Source organism: Rhinolophus ferrumequinum, chromosome 10 (genome assembly GCF_004115265.2).
Source record: "Rhinolophus ferrumequinum isolate MPI-CBG mRhiFer1 chromosome 10, mRhiFer1_v1.p, whole genome shotgun sequence".
In the NCBI taxonomy this organism is placed as follows: Eukaryota; Metazoa; Chordata; class Mammalia; order Chiroptera; family Rhinolophidae; genus Rhinolophus; species Rhinolophus ferrumequinum.
This window is the reverse complement of record NC_046293.1, coordinates 86,643,240-86,662,419: the sequence shown is the minus strand read 5'-3', so window position 1 is coordinate 86,662,419 and position 19,180 is coordinate 86,643,240. Positions and strand designations below refer to the sequence as shown.

General features: G+C 44.2%; 1 pseudogene; it reads left to right on the top strand.

The window, feature by feature from the left end:
• The first annotated feature begins 4,657 nt into the window (after positions 1-4,657).
• On the top strand, positions 4,658-5,201 carry LOC117028517 (60S ribosomal protein L17-like; annotated as a pseudogene).
• Positions 5,202-19,180: the final 13,979 nt, after the last annotated feature.

Genomic DNA, 19,180 nt, shown 5'->3' with positions numbered 1-19,180 from the left:
AAGCTTGCCATGTCCTTAGCCAATGAGCCTGGGGTTGGGGAGGAAGTGGTGTATATCTGTGTATAACAGGTGTATATCTGTGTATACAGGTGTATATCTGTGTACTACAGGTGTATATCTGCGTACAACAGGGCCACAAACTTCCATCAGCCACAGGAGGCAGCCTTCACTGTGAGTCCTGGCAGGCCTCAGGTTCCCCGGCTGTAAAACAAGAAGACGGCACTGCTGACCTCCAAGACTCCTGACTCTGACAATCTGCAAGCGTGAGTCAGTACAATGGTCCTGGTGCCAGAAGACAATGCTGCTCCAGAGGGCATCTGAAGACAGAACCAGAGGACAGGGGATACAGTTACAGCCGGAAGGATTTAGACTAGAGAGAAGGGCTGTCTGACAAGTTGTTAAACACGGCAGTAATTACCGAGAGTTTACAGAATCTCTTTCCCGGGAAGTATACACCCATCAGCCTAGCTAGGAAGCGTCTCCCTAGGAAGACAAAGAAAAAGCTTTAGGTCTTTTGGCCTAGAAAGACACAGCAGAGAATGGACATGAGCCTTGTGAAAAGAGGCAGAGTAGATGCGAGTCCTAGCTGGGGAAATCAAGCCTGACCTGCCTCTTTTCCAGAGTTGCCAGCATCAAATAAGATACCATCTCTGAAAGCACATTCTCAGCTGTTTGGTGCCAAGGCAAAGACAACGGATTTTGATTGTGTACAGGAGCTGGGGGCTTTCTCTTGAGGTTTTAAGGATAAATAAAAGCAGAACTACTTTACACAGAGGGAGCAAACCACCCAATTGGCAGGAATACAGGCTGAGATGTGCGATAGACTCCAAATAATACTCATGAATATCAAAGGCTTTAAAGTTGAATCAAGGCTTGCCACTGTGGCTTAACACAACCGAAAACGTATCATCTCCATCATCATCCATCACTTTTCATATAAGCATTAAAAAAAAAAAAAAACTGTTGGGGAATATTGGGGAACAATGTGTTTCTCCAAGGCCCATCAGCTCCAAGTCATTGTCCTTCAATCTAGTTGTAGAGGGTGCAGCTCAGCTCCAAGTCCACTCACCATTTTCAGTCTTAGTAGCAGGTGGCACAGCCCACCATCCCATGCAGGAATTGAACTGGCAACCTTGTTGTTAAGAGCTCCCATTCTAACCAACTGAACCATCCAGGCGCCCAATGAAACATTTTTCACATGTCTTATTGATCCTCACCACAGCTTATGGGGGCAGTTCAGGGACGTATTATTCCATTCTGCAGATGAAGAAATTGAGAATCAAAGAGGTTACATGAGTTAGTTGCTCAAGGTCACGCAGCCAACTAGTGATACAGCTGTCTTGTCTAACTAACTAGAGGTCAATGTCCTTTCTACTAAACCTTGCTCACTCTTGATTGATTGATTGATTGATTCACTCACTCATTCATTCATTCATTCATTCATGTGTTTATTCATTCAGTAGATTAGTAAGCATCTTCAAAACAAACAAAAAAACAGTAAACTGGAGCATACTTTCTACCTAATCTCATTGTGAGATTGGGACATTTACTTTTTTTCATTTTCTTGCCCTCTGCTTTGTTGCACCTCACAGACATTGCATTTTTTAAAATTAGTTTCAGGTGTACAAAACAATGCAATAGGGACATTTTCAATAAAATAATAATATGTCATTCCTCTGCTCCACAGCCACCCAATGTCATCTCATTATCTTTAACGCTTCCCACAAAGTCTTCTTTCCACAGCCCACAAAGTCTTAATGTTTGCCCCATCTCTCTGACCTCATCTGCTTCTTCCCACCTCCCTCTCTGTGTGCTAAGTACACAGATCTTTGAGTCCTTAAGACACCAACCAAGCTTCTTCCTGTGTCAGGGCCTTTGTACGTGCCATTTGCCCAGTATGCACACATCTGCACCCTTCTCATAATTCAGGTCTCAGATGTCATATCCTCAAAAAGCGTTTTCCTGACCGTCTTATCACACACCCTCAACACACACAGGCATTCTCTCACACAGTACTCTATTTTCTTCATGGTATGTATGATTATCCAGAATTTTCTTATTTATTTTTACTTGTTTGTTCTCTGTCTCCCCCCACCCACCCTCAGGAATGTAAATTTCGGGAAAGTGGGCGGGGGGGTGGGGGAGGGAAGGGGGCTTCTGTGTCTTGTTCACCGAAGTAGCTTCCTGTCCCATGTTTAACACATAGCAGGCACTCCGTAAATAGTTATTGAATAAGACCATTAATTACTGGTCAAAGTATTTACTGCATTGCATTCAATTGCACTGTGTATGCCACGCAGTAATTGTTATAAGCTACAGATGAAAGAAGAAAAAAAACCTTCTTTAGGTTCCATTGCAATCTAATCGCCTACAAGGAAAAAGTTTTAGCAGCGGTAGTCAGATCCATGCACAGTACAAACCTAGATCAGAATACTCGCTTCATTCTTTGTTTTGTTTGCTTGTTTGTTTACATATGGCATCAATTTATGAACAAAATTTCTTCAGCTTCCAGTCTTACCTTGGAGCCTCCAGTCCCTGATAAATGCTGACTATGGGAACGTGTCAGTAAGTTGTCAGCAGTGGACAGCAACCTCTTCTGAACAACTATGAAATTAAAAATGTTGATAGGTCATAGAGGGGACTGTGTGCCCAGCCAGAGCTGAGACGTCCACCCCTAGACTCAGAATCAGACCTGTAAGAAACAGCGCTGGCTTCCTTTTAGCTCAAGAGTTCCTCCTTCAACAGCCTTTCTCATCGTGGTCAGCATTTTCTCCTCAGTTATTTCTCATTCTTTATTTCTCCCTCTCCTCTCAACTCACTTGCTCTTATGAGAAGTGCTGGAAAACGCATTCACATTAAAGTATAAATGACTGATAACCTCTCAGGCATCTCTGCAGACTGAACGAGAGAAAGTCACAGGAAAGAATAACGCCACAGTGGAATGTCAGGCGTCCAGCTCTAGGTGGGGGAGCGACACACAGCCGCTGGCTAGAAGGGCTCTGTCCTGCTCCTCCTGACTCCAAGTCTTACGATTCTTGGGAGAAATTCCTCAGAGGCCATCTGATCATGCTGCTAAACATGGAGTAAAAAGAGCCTCGTGGAAGGCTGAGAACAGTAAATCGTCACATGGCTAGATCAATCTGGAGGGTTTCTGCAAGAAAGATGACTGGGTCACCATTTCTGTGGGAAATTCCCATGCAGGTGTATCTTCAAGGCATTTGGCTATGGAACTTTTAGCTCTCACCTTGGCCCAGTGATACAGACTGTAATGAGAGAGAATGAGAGTGGGCTTAAGGAACTTCAAGAAATATAGTTACTCGTTCACAACATATCTGTTCATCGCTGCAGGTATCAGGGCAGGATTAGCACTGGTTTTCCTGCTCAGGTGTGAATCATGTGTCTTACTCTGACTCCGAGAACAGTGTGATAAATATGGCTTCTAGTTATTGAACAGTGCTTTACATAATGCTGGAAACCATGGTACAAAACAGACATTACTATTCCCATTTTTCAGACGAGAATGAGCTCCTAGACATAAACTAACTTGCCCAAGGTTATCTAGCTAGGACATGGCAGAGCCAGGATTCCTTCTGATTCTGAAGATCTTGAGTTTTCCTTTAGTTTCCTTCCTCATGTTTGTAAGTCATAGCAACCTACTGAGGAATGAGCTTGTAATTCCCAATAACATGTATGCAATTGTATTTTTAATTTCCTAAATTAGAAATGAATGTTCCAACTAAATTTTGAGGCATATGCTCAAGGTTTTTGGGTCACTCTACTGATTCTCATTTCTTAAAACAAATATTTACTGAGCACATAAATGCCGGATACAACAGTTGGAGGGGGCAGAGATACAGCAGTAAACGCAACAGTCCGACAGCCTTGTTTTCAAGGAGCTTACGTTCTAGTGGGGGTGGGGGAGGGTGGAAAATAAACAATTAAGGAAAATGTACACTATGTCAGACAGTGGGAGGCGCTGTGGAGTAAAATAAAGCAGGGATAGAATACAGAATGCCACAGTCGACTGCTATTTTAAATAGTCTACTCACCTCACTGAGCAGAGGTGTTTATGACCTGATGGAGGTTCAGGTAGGGGAGCAAAGCAGGTGGCTTTTCGAGGAAAGCTCATTCTCAGAGTGAGAATGTTTCTGAGGTGGAGTACATCACTTTTGCTCAGTTAGTTAGAAAAACAAATTAATTTATGAAAAATATGAGTCTGATAAGTTGTTTGGTATTGTAAGAGCCAAAAAAGGGGGGGGGAATATTTAAATTAATCTCGAGATAAAATCAGGATCAGTGGTTACCCTGGGAGGGTGGGTACAGCTGGGAGGGGATGAGGGAGCGTGCTAGCAGCCTGGAAATGTACCTTGTTCTGGGTGGGGGTTAAATGCCAGTCGTCACCTGCTGTACCCTTCGGATGTGTGCACTCCACTCTATGAACTGGTGCCTCCATTTTAAAAAATGAAATGAAAAGAGGCCTTAGTTTTTCACTTCTGGCATCTGAACTTACATATTTACAAGCTGTGTAATATCAGACGTTTTAGTGGACATTTTGCGGTTTCTTCTTTGCCCACCCTGCTCAAGGTCACAAGTCAGTCAGGAAAATGAAAGCTTAAAAAGAACAGGGTTCTCTTCCCGAAAGCAGCCTGAGGTGACCTCTGAAAATGGTTCGCTATTCGCTTGACCCGGAGAACCCCACAAAATCATGTAAATCGAGAGGTTCAAATCTACGTGTTCACTTTAAGAACACTCGTGAAACTGCCCAGGCCATCAAGGGTATGCATATCCGAAAAGCCACCAAGTATCTGAAGGATGTCACTTTACAGAAGCAATGTGTGCCATTCCATCTTTACAATGGAGGTGTGCCCAGGTCAAACAGTGGGGCTGGACGCAGGGTCAGTGGCCTGGAGAGTGCTGAGCTTTTGCTGCACGTGCTTACAAATGCAGAGGAATGCTGACCTAAGGGTTTAGATGTAGACTGTCTGGTCACTGAGCACAGCCAGGGAACACAGCTCCCAGGATGCAGCGCGGAACTTACAGAGCTCGTGGGAGGGTTAACCCATACATGAGCTCCCCCTGCCACACTAAGATGGTCCTCACTGAGAAAGAGCAGATTGTTCCCAAACCAGAAGAGGAGGTTGCGCAGAAAAAAAGGATCTCAGAAGAAACTGAAGAAACAAAAACTTATGGCCCGGGACTAAATTCAATATCAAATAAATGCTAATAGAAGTGAAAAAAAAGAACAGGGTTCAAATCTTTGCTCTATGACCTTGGGAGAGTTCATCATTCTCCTGGATGAGTTTCCAAGCTCTGAAGTAGGGGATGGTATTTATCTTCTGGAGTTATCGGGGGACCAAAACGAGATAATGTCTGTGAAAGTTCTCATTTAACAGCAGGACCACAGCAAGCTTACTTAATGTTACAGTGATGGGTGTAGCCAATGCGTCACTGGGAACACCTGCAGACTCAGTGCTGTGGTCAGTCAGCCTGGGCTCTGCGGCTCTTTGCTCTTGAGCTTGTCACCTTCCGCTGAGTACAACAGGTTCCTCAGCCACATGGCATTCTACGTGAAGAGGGGACAACACGACTCGTTACTGTTGGGTAACACTCTGTTGGAAAGCACCGTCAAACTGAGTTAGTCATACCCTAAAATTTAAAATCTCAGAGGGTTTAAGCAGCAGCCCTTTCCATTACCACCATCTCAACCTGAAGGACTCAGATGGGAGCTCCCTGGGCAAGGAGAGCACGGTGAGAGGCACAGGCCCTGCTGTGCTGAGAAGTTCACCCTTCCCTCTCCGGATAGGTGATCACACCCGTCCTTCCGGGCTCCTTTAGGATGAGTGCTCCAAGGGATCAGCTGCTTGCACTGAGACAAAAGGGTTAAGGGGCATTTTCTGTAGAGAATTTAAAAACATTAATGAAACTGAAGTCAGTCGATCTTTTATGATTACCATGCACCTACAGTGCTAAACAAAATCAGTGATGACATGCTCCCGCTCCCCAAACCTTATATTGTCTAATAGCTGCCACGATTACTGTTGAGTTTAACTATGCACCACACACACACACACACACACACACACACATACTACACACACACACACACACACTTCAAGTTAGCACATTTCTATTACTATTTTTAGTAAACATTGTATTCTATATGGCAGTTAATTTGGAGAACTCCCAGTTCCATCGTCCTGTTTCCCCTGCCCACTCACCCCACCAGCAAGGACCCAGGAAAAGGCTTCTATTTCCAGGGTATGTTCGTAATGGCTGAATGGTTTGGAATAGGCAGAGCTCTCTTCCACGCACAGTCCAAGGATAATAAGACACCCATTCGTCTTTATGGCTCTGAAGCAGTTTCAGGCACTGAGGACAAAAAACCAAATGTCATAACAAAAGATATTCTCATTGCTCTGACCACTTCGGAAATTCCAAGAGTTTGCGGAAGCTCCTTTTGCTATTATATTCTTGCATTTAAATAGTTGATTTCAAAGAATTAGTGTGGTATTGTGAATTATAATAAATATGTATTTTGATCTTCTGGCTCACAGCTCCCCAAACTCTTGGAATTTCCTAAGCAATCAGAGCAGTGGCAGCATCTTTTATTACAACATTTCATCTTTTGTCCTCAGTTCCTGAAATTGCTTCAGAGCCATGAAGGCAAAATGGGTGTCTTGTTATCCATGTAACAAGCCCCTTTCAACAGTTAAGTTTATGTTAATGTGGCGACTTTTAGAAAAATCCCAAGTATGGGGGCTGGTTGCCAGGAAGATAAACCAGGATTAGAGGATTGGCACTTTCAGTCTCTCCCCTCCCAATTTCTGGGGAGCAGAGAAGGGCTGAAGGTTCAGTCAATCACAATGGCCAATGATTTAATCAATCATACCTATGTAATGGAGCCTCCATACAACCCCAAAAGGATGGTTTGGAGAGCTTCCAGGTTGGTGAACCAGAACGTATCCATGTGCTGGGAGGGTGGTGAACCCCAAACTCCACGGGGACAGAAGTTCCTGTGTTCAAGACCCTTCCAGACCTTGCCCTGTGTCTCTCTTCATCTGGTGTTCTTTTGTATCCTTTAATATCTTTTGTAATAAATGGTGATCTACTGAGTGAACAGGTTTCCTGAGTTCTGTGAGCTACGCTAGCAAATTAATTGAACCCAAGGAGGGATGGTGGGAACCTCTGATTTACAGCCAGTTGGTCAGAAGCCCAGGTAACAAACAACCTGGACCTTCCAGTAGCGATTAGCATCTGAAGTAGGAGTAGTCCTGCGGGATCGAGCCCTTACCCTGTGGGATCTGCCGCTATGCCCTGCTACACAGTGTCAGAATCGAGTTAGCTTTATAGGACACCAACTCCAATCATAACTGCAGAAAGGCTTGGTGGTGTTGAAAAGACACATTTGGAAAGGGTGACAGCACATTGAGTGTAGAGGTGAAGAAACAGAATTTGAGTTACTTAAGTTCTGTCATTTTATGTGAGGACTTAGAGTCTTTGCATTTAAAATCTAATATAGTGGAACAGAGTTGCACTGCAAAGTATAAAATGTTGCTTGGTAACAGCTCATTTTGGTTTGTGCATGAAACATCTTCCTAAATTTGGATGGTATCTTTAATATAATTGTTTATCTTTTTTTTTTTTTTTTTTTTTTTTTTTTTTTTTAAAGATTTTACTGGGGAAGGGGAACAGGACTTTATTGGGGAACAGTGTGTACTTCCAAGATTTTTTTCCAAGTCAAGTTGTCCTTTCAATCGTAGTTGTGGAGGACACAATTCAGCTCCAGGTCCAATTGTTAGTTGCAGGGGGTGCAGCCCACCATCCCTTGCGGAGTCGAGGAGTCGAACCAGCAACCTTGTGGTTGAGAGTCCACTGGCCCATGTGGGAATTGTACCAGCAGCCTTCGGCGTTAGGAGCCCAGAGCTCCAACCACCTGAGCCACCGGGCCGGCCCCTGTTTATCTTTTTAATTGTTCTTTTATAACAAAAGAAAGAATCAATAAACCGATTATTACATGATTATTATGGACCATAATTTTGACGTATAGAAAGAGGAGGTGTAAAAATAATTAATTATTCCAAGTGTCAAATACACTAGGCGCACCGAGGGCTGTGTGTACCACTCAACCAGACACACTGAATTCCAATGGTGGACACGTTGTGCTCTCAAGCTCTGTGTCCTCCTGCGTTATCATTGCGACACCTCCAGGATGTTTCAGAGACAGCCCCATTAGAAAGCAAGGCGGTGACAGAAACGACCTATGAAATATCTTCTTGATCCATTCATTCATTGAGAAAGCACTTACCGGGCACCTTTCTTGTGTGTTGGTACATTCAGAGTACTGCGCTTGATCCCTGGAGAAGATTACAGGGCTAAGCAAGCTCATGTTTCCCTATTAATGCCAAAATTGAGAAAAATAGCAACAGATGACGGTTAAAGATCTTGGTCTTTAAATGGCTACAATTATGAAATCATTTCCAAAATGCACCTATTAAAAAGGGAGTTTTATAGGAGGGCAACACACACTTATAATGTAGGAGTTGGTAAACAAAGTCCGTTTATGTTATTATATACTTATAAGATGAGTCCTAACCTGCTGTCAAGAGACCAGTAATTGTGGAGCAGCTCCCTCCTAAAGGAGAGCAGCACATGCTCCAACACCATCCAGGCACTTGGAGAGCCCCCTGACGTGTCTCTGGAACATGTTGGAAGGCGCTGTTTCCTGATTTACTTAATAAAAGCAATTCCTGCTCATTATTCCTGTTATTATGATTGGTGGTAATAATAACAGGCTGTTTGAACTTGTTACTCTAGGTCTGGAATTCCGCAGAAGGGCAGGCTCATATCCCACTGTTGGTTACTCATCTAATGGTAGAGATCTCTGAACCAACCGGGGTGAGCATGGGATGGAGAAGAGACACTGCCGTCAGGGCAGGGGGAGCAGAGTCGGGGCGGGGGGCAGTGCTACAGGTGTGTTTGGGGTGAGACGTCCTCCCATCTGTGTCATTCCTCAGCAGTGTCATGCTGAGAAGATGCTGGTCTTGTCAGTGTCTCAGATGGTGTCTGCAGGATGTCAAACATCACAGATGGAGGACGCTCCAAAACAGACTGTTGTCTTTGCTTTCGAACCAGTCCCTGGCAGTTTTCTCCTGTGACATGCAGGCACCTTGGTGGCCTCCTTCACTAGACATTTGAAAAGCCTGGTTCACAGGAACATCCATAACAGATAAAAAAAGATGGAGCCTATTATTTGGGACCATCAGACATTGAACCCAATTTCCCCTCTGTAACAACATGGGTGGAAATTTTCTTCCTAGTATAAAATAATAATGTTTAAAAACTGCACTGACAGAAAACCATAATTATTTTCGTGCTTTAAAAGATGGAGAAACAGGCTTGAAGAAGTTAAGAAAATTGCTCAAATTCAGGGACTAAGCCGCAGATTATTCAGAGAGTTCTGGGTTGTTGTTTTTTCCTCTAAGGGTGCTTTCCACGATTATCATGTTGGTGAACAAGAAAATCCTTTCTACTGTATGAGTAAAATGAATTGGACCCACCATTGGTAAGTAGAGCTCTTTACACTTTACAAAGTACTTTTACACAGATATTTCCCTAATTTCGTGCACTATTACTTGGGAGATAGGTGTTAGTATTTTCGTTTTACAAAGGATACTGACATTCTGAGAGTTCACCTGGCGTGTGCAAAGTCATGGTGTTTACGTAAGCGGAGCCCAGGTCAGTGCGCTCCTAGCAGCGTTCCACCACTCCACGTTATCCATTATCCGTGAACACAGAAAGGACACTGTGTGTATTTGTTTAAATAAAGTATACTTCCTCACCTGCTTACCCCTCCCCTCCTGCCCCTGCATCATTTCCTTCACTCCATGCAGCTTCCAATTTTCAAATCCTTGCTCCACTGTGAAGCAGCCTCGATTCATACCTTCCTTTCAGACATCAAGGTATCCTGATCCGTTCTTTTCCTCACCTTTGTGCTCCTGACACTTAGCGCATGAGATGTGAGGTATGCACTTGTAGATTTCTATTTTATCATCTGACTTTAAAACCCAGTCCTCCGTGAATGATAGTCCCAGTTTTGCGGACTTTGAAGCTATAACAATTGGGGGGCGGGGGTCCTCTCTAGGAAAGAAAAACAAAATTCGGCACAGAGCCTTGGAAGGAGCCCATCTAAGTGAGGGGCCCTTAAAGCTCACGTTTCATAACCTCATAGCAGACTGATGGACTCCACCTCTGCTCTCAGGTAAGACACAACTCCAGGCTGGCTATCCTTTAGTGAGTCTACTTGGGGCCAAATGCTGAGCTTGCAGGCTTAGCCCACTTCACTCTCCAACACAGCAAAGAAGGTATGATGGGTCCCATTTTATAATTCAACTCCTCTGCAGCTTATTGTTTCCAACTCAAGTTTGAGTTTCTTGAACTCGGGGATCCTGCTTTCTATTTCTTGGTAGTATCCTCACTGAGCTCAACACTATTCTAAGTTCATAAATGTTTTATGAATGAATAGATGTTTGAACAAATGAATGAATAAAGAGTACATGCTCCATAGCTACCTGTTAAATTCATAGCAGAAAATCTAATGATTATAATAACTACCATTTATTGAATGTCTATTATAATCCAGTCCCTCCCCATACATTATCTTTAATCATAGCAAGCTTGCAGGGTGGGAATTATTATCTCTAATTTACAGCTGAGGAAATCGAGGCTCTTAGTGGTTAAGTCACTTGCCCGAGGTCAGGCTTGGAGAAGTTAAGGCAAAGCCAAATTCAGTTAGCTCTAAAGCCCAAGTTCTTTCCACTTCACACTGCATCTCAGAAGGAAGAACCAGGATATTTCAGTCAGGCGGACTGTGTCCTGCTTGGCTGGGCACCTGCTCACGGTGTCCACCTCACCTGTAAATGAGGAGGTGAAGGGAAGTCCCTTCCTGCCTTACCAGGCAGGCCTTGTTTTCTCCTGGTTCCCCTGTTCCCTGAGAACCTGGGACATGCTCTGCCCACATAATATACGAGTTGCATGAATTTGAACCATGGACGAAATTCTCCTAGTGTATCTGCAGTAGGAAGTAGAATTAAATAAAAGTTAGCGTGGCATACAGAGTAGCAAGCCAAGGAGACCAGGGCGCTGGGGACCGACCACACTGGGAACCACCACCTGGGCCTCAGAGAGGAGGAGGCAAGAGAGATACCTGGGGCTTTGCCTCTGCCCCAGGCTGCTTTGCAGATAAATCAGCAGAAAGGTGCCCTTTGTGGTCTCTTTGGACCCACAAGACTCTATGATCATAGGGGAATGTGAAGATAAATGCCAGATTCTCATCAAGTGCTGATAATGAGGAGATCTCTCTTGGGCAATTTTTATATGATGAAAATGTGATGGTGCTTTCAAGAGGTTTCAAGAGCCTTAGGCAAAAGATGCTCTGATAACTTTGGAATGAGGCGCTCAAAGGCTGGCTTTCCCCTCCATTATCTCCCTGAAGTCTCTCTGGGCCTCTAGGGCTAGGAGGCTGCAGTCCTAGTAATTCCCTTTTTATAGAGGGGAAATTGGAAACCAGGACTGTAGAGGCCAAAAAGCACTATATTTATTCTACATTTGGCTTAGCATGTGACTGCCCCAAATATAAGAAGTTTCTAGAGGACAGGGAAAACTAAAACGTTTCCTTTTCATTGCAGTATAGTTCAATCTGACATCACAGAGAATTTGGTATTTTAAGAATGCTGTTTGACGCTGAAAGATGATTATGTTGAAGAAGCCATGATGACAGTGACGCCTATGAGCACCCCCAGAAATCTGAATTCATTCGTGAATAACAGCACGAAGAACCCTGGAGTAGCTTGACTCTTCCCAAGTCCTGGGTACCGAGGCCCAAAGACTTTTCAGAGTCTTCCCAGATTGGTGACAAACCACTCCTGACATGAGCTGCAAAAATCGAAGGGGAAAGTGGGGGTACGGTGGGGGGAAGGGAGGTCAGAATCCACTTTCTCTTTAGTTATCGTGAGCTCTACAGTCTGCGGTTCTGGAATTCCAGGTGATTCCCTGAGCCAGCTCGTCAGTAACTGATCCCTATAAGGATGTCTGACTTTGTCTGGGGCACTGGCGGAGGAGGACATGTGCTGCTCAGACCCTCGTTTAAGAAAAGATGTGGGGTGTGACTAGCTGATAAGTTCCAGCTTTTAGCTCCCTCGGGGTCCACATCAATTTCCTTGGAGGGGGCAGGTGGGAGCAAGGAACAAGTACAGGAATCTGGAGATTTCTCTACCCTGGGGACCCCTGTGTAGGACAGGCTTCACTCTGCTGCTTCCTGCTGGCCTGGCAGACTTGGTTAGGTGTGCATCGTGGTCTTTTGGGTCCCTCTGCCCAATTTTGCTTTCTCCCTTTTTCTCTCCTAGGTCTTGCTCCCCCCAAAGCCTTTTGCACTCCTCGCTCTACCTCAGCTTGTACTTCCTGGAGAATCTTCGAGCCAACACACTTGCCTTAACCTCCGAAGCAAGAGGTACTTAGTGCCTGAACGAAACTAGCAACATCAAGATCTTGCATCTGATAGGAGGAAAAGGAAGAACACGGCCCACAGGTCACCTGGGGAAGAGGATGACTAAGTGGCTAGAGACCTGGATGGCAGCAGCTGGCCCCAGAGCTAAATCTGGCCTCTCTGGACCAAGCCATCAGGGTCCCTGCCAAGGCACCAAGCTTTCACCCCACCTTCCAAAGAGAAGCTTTTTGCAGTCTAAGTTACTTTGTTGAAGCTCGGGTAAATTGTTTTACTACTCTAAGCCTCAGATGTCCCATATGTAAAGTAGGACAAGTAACATGTGTTGGTAGGGTGTACTTTTCACTTGATCCAGAGATGATTCTCTGCACAAGGCCCATGTCTGGATCAAGTATCTCGGTCTTCTTGTCCCGGACTCTGTGCCTTGATGAAGAGACAAAGACTTAAGTGGGTCAAAAATGTCCCGTGCCACACATGATCTTTCAGATAGCTAACCCAAGTCTGAATATTAACCTTCCCCTCCATTCCACAACCTGAGTTTACCCTGAGTGCACGGAGGAAAATATACACCTACACACAGGTACACTCAGCACCCCTCAGTGTTCGACCCAGGGGAATTGCCAGGCTGGGAAGGAAAGCAGCTCCACTCTAGCTTGGAATCAAAAAGGCTTGGTGAACCCCAGAGGTGAACCCAACATGCGAAATACAGAATCTCCAGCACCCAGAAGTTCTGGTTTCTGTACTTTCAGGGCCGAGCAACTGTTATAGATACCAAGGATCAAGAACTGAGTGTTTGTTTAAAAACTCTGTTTTTATTTAAGAATGATGTATATTAAGAAAGTCCATAAATCTCAATATTCAACATCATTAGTTATCCGGGAAATGCAAATGAAAACCACAATAACGAGATACCACTTCTCACCCACTAGGATGGCTAGAATCAAAAAGTCAGATAACAGCAAGTTTTGGTGAAGATTTGGAGAAATGAAAAATCTCATACACTCCTAGTGGAAATGTAAAATGGTGCAGCCACTTTGGAAAACAAGGCTGGCTGTTCCTCAAACTGTTAATCAGAGAGTTATCATGTGACTCAGCAATTGCACTCCTAGGTATTTATTTGCACAAGAGAAATGGAAGCCTGTCTACACAAAAACTTGCACATGAATACTTATAGCAACATTATTCATAATAGCCATAAGGTGGAAACAACCAAAATGTCCATCAACTAAGGAATGGAGAAACAAAAGTGGTATATCGATACAATGGGGTATTATTTGGCCACTAAAAAAGGGGTGAAATACGGATACATGCCACAACATGGATGAGCCTTGAAAACATTATGCTAAACGAAAGAAATCAGTCACAAAAGTCTAGATATCACATGATTTCATTTACACAAAATGTCTAGAATAGGCAAATCTATGGAGACAGGAAGTAGATTAGTAGATGATTAGGGTTGAGGAGAATGGGGTACAGAGGAATGACAACTAAAATAGCTTTCTTCCTGAGGTGATGAAAAGGTTCTAAAATTAACTGCGGCGATAATTGCATATATTTGTGACGAGACCAAAACCCATTGAATTGTACGCTTTAAACGGGTAAATTGTGTTATATGGGAATTGTATATCAATAAAGATCAAGAAGTTGATCTCAAAAAAATTGAAAAATCGGGCTGCCCGGTGGCTCAGATTGTTGGAGCGCGGTGATTCTAACGTCAAAATCTCTGGTTCGATTCCCACATGGGCCAGTGAGCTGCGCCCTCTACAGCTAAGACTGTGAACAACGGCTCTCCCTGGAGCTGGGCTGCCCTGTGCTGCTGTGGGCTACCGTGAGCTGCTGTGAGTGGACCGGCGATGGGCAACCAACTGCCTTGGCCCCGGGGAGCCAAAGGCTCATAACACCAGCATGGGCCAGGGAGCTGTGTCCTACACAACTAGACTGAGAAACAGCGGCTTGAACCGGAGTGTGGGTGGCGGGGGGCGGGGAGGCAGGCTGAAAAAGGGGGGAAAATTTTAAAATGCTCGGCTCAACGAATTATTTAAAAATGAATAACTCATGTAACCATCACCTAGGTCGAGAAACAGAACATTCTAGAATCCCAGAGGTCTCCTTACCTCTTGTGAGGATAGGTATTTTTGTTTGTTTGTTTGTTTAGTCCTCTAGCTCCAGAAATCTTACTGCAAATCTCTGGAATTGGCCATTTGGTGTGATTGGTATTAGCTTCCATTGGGTTTGTAATAAAACAAGGTGGCTTCTCTGTTGAGTTTTCTCATGAAGCACAAAATTAAGCTCCTTGTGTTCCATTTTAAAAGGGCTACTGACAAACTTGGACTTACTCCAAAGGAGTACGGACAGCATTAGAGAGAACTAAGTCATTGGAGGAGCAGCTGAGGACCCAGGTCACTTAGCCTGGAAAAACACATCTCTGGGGGACCTAATTGTCTTCCCACATTAAAGAGTTGTCATGTGGAGGCAAAGTCACCTGTGCTGTCACCTATAGGGGAGACCTAAGAAGAGAGGAGGTAGTGTCAGTCCCAATATGTATAGCGTCCAGCACCACAAATGGCACTTGACACACAAACACCACCAAAATCAGTTATCGAGGGCCTAGTATGTGTCAGACACTGTGTGTTATCTCTACATCCTCACAAAGACCTTGTCAGATGGGCACAATTACCCACATTTTGCAAATGAGGACTAAATTGGGAGGAGGACTTGGTGATGGGGATAGATGGCACTAAGCGGACCTCTCAGTCCCCAATATCTTCATCCCACTCTAAGTGAACGCGCAGCATTGCCCCCAAAAGAGTCATAATAGGCCATCTAGAAGACGAGGGAAGAGAAACCCAGAGGGAGCAGGGAGCTTCCCCAGCTGGTTGTAGCTGTGGATTTTAGAGCTGCAGGGGCCCTTGGCCTGTCCTTGACCGCTCCCCAAACCCCCACACCCAAGCTCCAGACACTTTGAGCTCCACAGGACATTTCACCCCAAACACAAAGCCAGAATGCCCATGACACGGAGCAGGGGAGACTCAGGGAGACTGGTGGCTGCCAGGAAGGAAGGAGCTGGTGAAGGAGGAAGACGGAGCATACAGCGTGGCACAGAGAGCTTTCCCAGTGGGTGTCCCCCGTCCTAGGAATTCAGATTTCAGATTCTATTTGTCCTGAAAGCCTATGCACTAGGCCCTGAGCCGGATACTTTCCTCTGTGGTGACCTCCTTGGATCCCCATAGCGCCCCTGTGAAATAAGCAATATGTTGTCGGTTATAGTTTGGGATTTACTTTTGCACCAAGTATGAGACCACAGAGCTTCATCCTTATTTTGTGGTACCGCGGTTCATTAATTTTGAACACTGTGTAATATTCCATAGTGTGAAATAGTCATCTTTTAATCCATTCTCTTATTATTGCTATTGTGAGCAATGCTGCCATGAGACATTTTTTGGTGTGTGTGAAAAGTTTATGTAACACGGAGTGGAATTGCTGTGTTATAGAGGATGTGAAGATTTTCTAGTGTCGTCGTAACAATTTCCGCACCTATGAGCAATGAGAGATGTGTGGGCCTACATCCTCTCCAACACTGGGTTTGGTCAGACTTTAATTTTCCAGTTAAAGGGATGCATTTTTCTGAGCACTTATGAGGTTGGGTATCTCTTTGTTTGTTAGCTGTATTTGATTCCTCTTCTATGAATGCCTGTCCATGTCTCTTACCCATTTTTCTACTGGGCTCTGAATGCTTTTCTTACTGACTTGTGGGAGTTCTGTATATATTCTTTAACCCAATCTGTTTGTAACCTGCCTTTTGAATTTCTTAAAGGTATCATTTGATGTTCTTTGCTTTAATACCTCCAAGATTAATACTTTCCGTGTTTTGTTTAAGAAATCTTTCCCTGCTCCAAGGTCTGAAAGATATCCACCTATATTTTCCATTAAGTTTAGAATTTGAAATCGAAGCTTAAAATTTTTTAACTTTTCTTTTTGATAGTTAAGTCACATTGGAGTTGTTTATTTTTATATGGTGTGCGATAGGGAACAAATTTCCTGTTTTTCCCACATGTATAACCATTTTCTCAGCTTTGTTTGTTGAAGAGTCCTCTTTTCCCCTCAATCAGCGATGCCACCTCTGTCACATTTCAAAGTTCCAAATATGCACAGGTCTGTTTCTGTGTTCTGTGTTCTGTTCCCTCAGTCAGTGTGTCCATCCTGAGGCGCTGCCACAATGTCTTAATTACTCAAGCAGTATGACACTGGCCTCTTCCGGCTCCACTGCCCCCAGCCTTAGAAATAGCATCATTTCTCTCTAGAATCTTCTAGTCCCGATGAACTTCCTTTTCTCTGTAATCTGCTCAGTCACAGTCGGAGACCTGTTACACTCAAAGAGCCTCTACACGCAGGAGTTGGCAAGCCAAGAACTTGATTTTATCAGGCGCCACCCCTGGACGCTGCTCCCTGGCTCTCCCTACGGTGACCAGGGCCCAGAATTGTACCTGCTCGTCTCCAGCACCAAGCACTTCTGTCTAGATAACCCGACAACTTCTGTCACCTGTGGGAGCTCTTACATTGTCCCAGCTGGGCAGAGTCCCCATCTCCAGTTTTACTAAAACCCAGGGAAATGTGTGATGGAAAGATTAAAACTCCACAGCCTCTGGGATTGGCTCTGTTTCGTGGATGAGTGGGCCCTGCCTTCCTAAAATCTGATCCAACCTAAATTAAAAAAAAAATAAAACAGGAATGTCAGAGTTTCTTTGGCTGTTTGTGTACCTAATGGTGGAATACCTGGGGTTTGGGGAAACTCCTCAAAAGTATTTTCAGATGTGCAAAGAGAGATCTCAGAGCTCAGTGTGAAGTGGAGGCTAAAAGCAAAATTGCTCTGTGAGTTGCTTAACGGACAGTTTGAAGTTATACAGGGTTGACACCCTAGAAGAGAGGAGATGGGTACAAGTGTCTTCAGAAAAGGGATCCCCAGCAACCTGGAGGAAACATAGAGCTAAGTGGGGGCATGGCCAGTGAAAAGTGTTCCGTGTCAGGGAAGGGCCAATGAGTGTCTAGAAACGGTGGTATCTGACCTCCAATTTGTAGTTTTTTCCTGCGCTGTGCCACTCAGCCAGCTATTCCCGACCCTTGGGAAAGTCTGTTAAACACAATAGCTTTTGTGTTAATGTTGCTCTGGGAAGGAGAACGGGCCCTAGTCTGAACTCTGGACAAGAAAAGAATGAAAAAGAACAGCTGCCCCAGGGTGGGGGTAGGGAGTGGTAACCAAAATGTAAGGGAGAATCAAGAATTTCATCGGGGCAAGAAATAGAAGGCAAATACAACCATGAGAAGATAAGTCCCCAAGCAGAATCCTAGGAAATGTTGGAGAGGGCTCCGGGAAAGACTCTGGACTTCCATGGTACTGGAATGAATGCTCAATCCATATTATTTGGATATTAAACAAAGGTATCAACAGAAGACCAGAGGATGTGAATTCATTTAGTGATTCAGGGACAGCGGGGCTTCCCGGGACGTGAGGGTCTTGAAAACTTATCGGGCTTCTTTAAGTTTGGCCTGAGCCCCTCGTTTCACAGTTGCTTTGTAGAAGGAGCAAAAACAGCTAAGTGGGCAACCCCAGAAGTTGAAGGATTAACTTAATAGGGTTGAAAGACAAAAATCCATCCTTTAGGGGCTCCTATGTCTTAACCACAGGCCCTTTTCTGGAGCCAGCCAGAGTCAGATGTTGGTGGAGATCTTTCTTTCTCCCTCCTTCTTCTCTATTGCCCACAGTGTGATGACCAGAGAGCATTTGTCAAGTGTTAAGTCATCGGAGGGTAGGCTGTACCAAGTAAGCTTGGATGAAGGAAACAGTGGCACTGAGTCAGGGGCCCTCTAGCCATTCAACACTAATTACTGAATCTCTCTCTCTCTCTCTCTCTCTCCCCCTCTCCTTCTCCCTCTCCCTCTCCCTCTCCCTCTCTCTCACTTGTTTTTCTATTGTAATAAAATATACATTTTAACTATTTTAAATGTGTAGTTGAATGGCATTCATTATATTCACAAGGTTGAGCAACCAACACACTGTCTATTTCCAAAACTTTCATTATCCCAGACAGAAAATCTGTACCCGTTAAATAATAAACCCCCATAATCAATTAACAAGTAAATAAATAATAAATCTTCCCCCCCCACCCCCGCAACCCCCTGGTAACCGCTAATCTGCTTTCTGTCTCTATGAATTTGACTACTCTAAGTATTTCATCTAAGTGAAGTCATACAATACTTGTCCTTTTGTGTCTGGCTTACTTTACATAGCATAATGCCTTCAAGGTTCATTCACGTTATAACTTGTATCAGAACTTCATTCCTTTTTGTGGCTGAATAATAATCCCTTGTAGGTATACACCACACTTTGTTTATCTATTCTCTGTTGACGTAGACTCGCATTGTTTCTAGCTTTTGGCTATTGTGAATAATGTTCTTAGGAACACTGAGGTACCAGTATATGTTAGCGTCCCTGCTTTCAGGTCCTTTGGGTATTTAGCTAGGAGTGGTATTGCTTGGTCATATAGTAACTTTATGTTTAGTTTTTTGAGGGGCCACTAAATTGTTTTCCATAGCAGCTAGACCATTTTACATGCAATGCATGAGTGTTCCAAAAGCTTCATATCTTCTCCATCATTTGTTATTTTCCATTTTAAAAATAATAGC